Source organism: Pinus tabuliformis, chromosome 6 (genome assembly GCF_031772625.1).
Source record: "Pinus tabuliformis cultivar Carrire ecotype Pingquan chromosome 6, CPIR1, whole genome shotgun sequence".
NCBI lineage: Eukaryota > Viridiplantae > Streptophyta > Pinopsida > Pinales > Pinaceae > Pinus > Pinus tabuliformis.
The window spans coordinates 300,674,766-300,677,331 of NC_142292.1; positions in this window are offsets into that span (position 1 = coordinate 300,674,766).

The following is a 2,566-nucleotide window of genomic DNA, read 5'->3' on the forward strand; positions in this document are numbered from 1 at the left end:
CCTCATCTCCACAAGCTTCTCAATTTGGCTGTAAAGCATGGCTTCCCTCATCTTTGGACGAAAAGCCTTATTGTGCCTATCTTTAAAAATGGGGACTAAAGTGTTCCCTCTAACTACAGGACCATTGTGATTAGTGACATCCTAGCGAAGCTATATGGGCTCATTTTGGAAAAGAAGCTTAGCCTTTGGCTTGAAAGCTAGGGTAAAAGAGCTAAAGGGCAAGCTAGATTTAGGAGACATCACTCAACTACTAACCATCTTGTCACTCTCAGGATCATTGCAGAGGAATTTCGCAATAGTAAAATCGATCTCTTTTGTTGTTTTGTAGACTTTAGAAAATATTTTGACATTGTTCCTCGAGATAAGCTTTGGGAGAGACTTGAAGAGATCATGGTTCCTCCTAAATTGAGGATTGTTGTGATTCTCCTCTATGAGACCATCACTGCCAAGTTTAAGACCAACGAAGGGTGGTCTAAAGACATTAAATGCAATTTCGGAGCTAAGCAAGGGTGTCCACTATCTCCTACTCTTTTTGGCATATACATCGATAAGCTAGAGGAGTGTTTGGAAACGACAGGATGCAAGGGCACTGAGCTTGCTGGGGTAATCGTTACTCTTCTCCTTCTGCTAATGATATCATTCTTCTTGCAAAAAGCCATGATGACCTAGACAAGCAGCTTAAGACACTTCATGACTACTGCTCCAAGATGGGTATGATAGTTGATATCGACAAGACTAAAGTCATGATCATTAAATCCAAAATGATCACCCATGGTAGTTTCGTTTATAATAATCATTGCTTAGAACAGGTTTCTTCTTATAAATATTTACGTATTGGTTTTCCTCATCAACTCAACTGGAATTATAGCATAGAGAGAAGGATTATTGGAGGTTGGAAATCTTATTATGAGCTTGAAAACCACTCTAATTTAGTCGATCTTTACATTTGGAGTAAAAAGAGGTTCCTCTTTGAGACTCGTGTTACCCCCTGTTGTCTTATACAGATGTGAATTTTGGGGTTGCAGTATATCTAGAGAGTCATGAAGGAAAATTGAGATGATTCAAAAGCAATTCATAACCTACAACCTAAAGATCAAGGGAAATACTCCCTATCCTATCCTCTTGATCGAAGTTGGTCTGTCCCCCATTGAAAGTACGACTATGTTTAGATATCTAATGTATAAGAAGAAGCTTTACAACATGGAATCCAAGAGGCTCCCAAAAATTGCTTCTAACTTTAGTCAAAACCCCCACCTTTGCCTCAAGCACGAGTGGCATAAGGATGCCCAGTCTTGGCTCAACCATTGGGGAATTAAGGAGGAGATCATTATGGGAAGCAAAGATAATGTCGAAGATACTATTACCACCAATTTTAAGTACAAGTTGTGGGAGGATAAGCAGCTAGAGTGATCTAATATGATCATATATTAAATATTGATGTAGAGTTGATTAGCCATTAGTGAATTGACTGAAAACCGAAAGCACGGAAAACAAGGAAAACTGCTAGAGCATAACACTTTATGATAGCTAATAAACCATAAGAAATATGCAAAACAGAAGTATAAACAGCGAAAACACAGATATACCAGACAGCGATATTGATTACGGAGTTCATCCCTGATGGACTACGTCTCCAGGTCTGCTTTCAAGATGGGCGACCGTTTTATTAGGAATGAGAAGAAGAAGTGGATTACACAGTGATTTAGTCAGACTGAACTTGCACATAGGCAATTCTAACCTCTATCATCAGATAGCTCTCTGAACCAACTTTCCAACGCCACTTACGATATCCAAATCCGACTCTCGATGCTCCCGAAATCCTGAAAACAAAACAACCTATATCCCTCCAGAACCTGCACATGAAAACTGTAAACTCTCCTCCTTGTCTTCAATGAAGAATTCTGCCTTTATAGGCCTGCAAATGCATAATAACCTCCTCAGGATCAATTTGGCATGTATAAGCTGAAATCTGGGGTCGAATAGGTTGAGTTTAGGGTTTGTTTGCCACCTTAGGGTTTATAATTAATTAAAAATCAATTAAACCCATAAAAATGCAAACAAAAACCAAAAATACATTGTTTTAATCCTGCCAACCGTTAGCTATTTGCTAACCGCACAGAAAAGTGGACAGCGCATGTCAACAGTCAACCCAACATGCGGTTTGGATGGCGGAGGTTTTGCTTTGCGGTTACAGTGACGGTGGCGGTGGCAGTCACATGTTGTGGTTTGCTCTGCGGTCTCCATTGCGGTTAATGAAACCTCCAACAAGTGTTAACCGTAGTTGTTTCCCCCTTATCTTCTCACATGAACCTGGTTCCGACGCTGGTAACCAACGGTGGTTAGTGCCTGACTGTTTGCTAACTCTGACGATCTATCTCCACAGCGCTCACATGGCACACGGTCCCGCTACGGCTTAGTCCAGCAGTCAGGACTGTTTTATTATTTTATTTGTATTTATATAATGTTTTGTATTGTTTTAACATTACAAATCGGTCGAGAGCATAACATAGGTTTAGGTTTGAACATTAGGGTTAGGTTTGATGGATTTTAATGTAGTTTAATACAT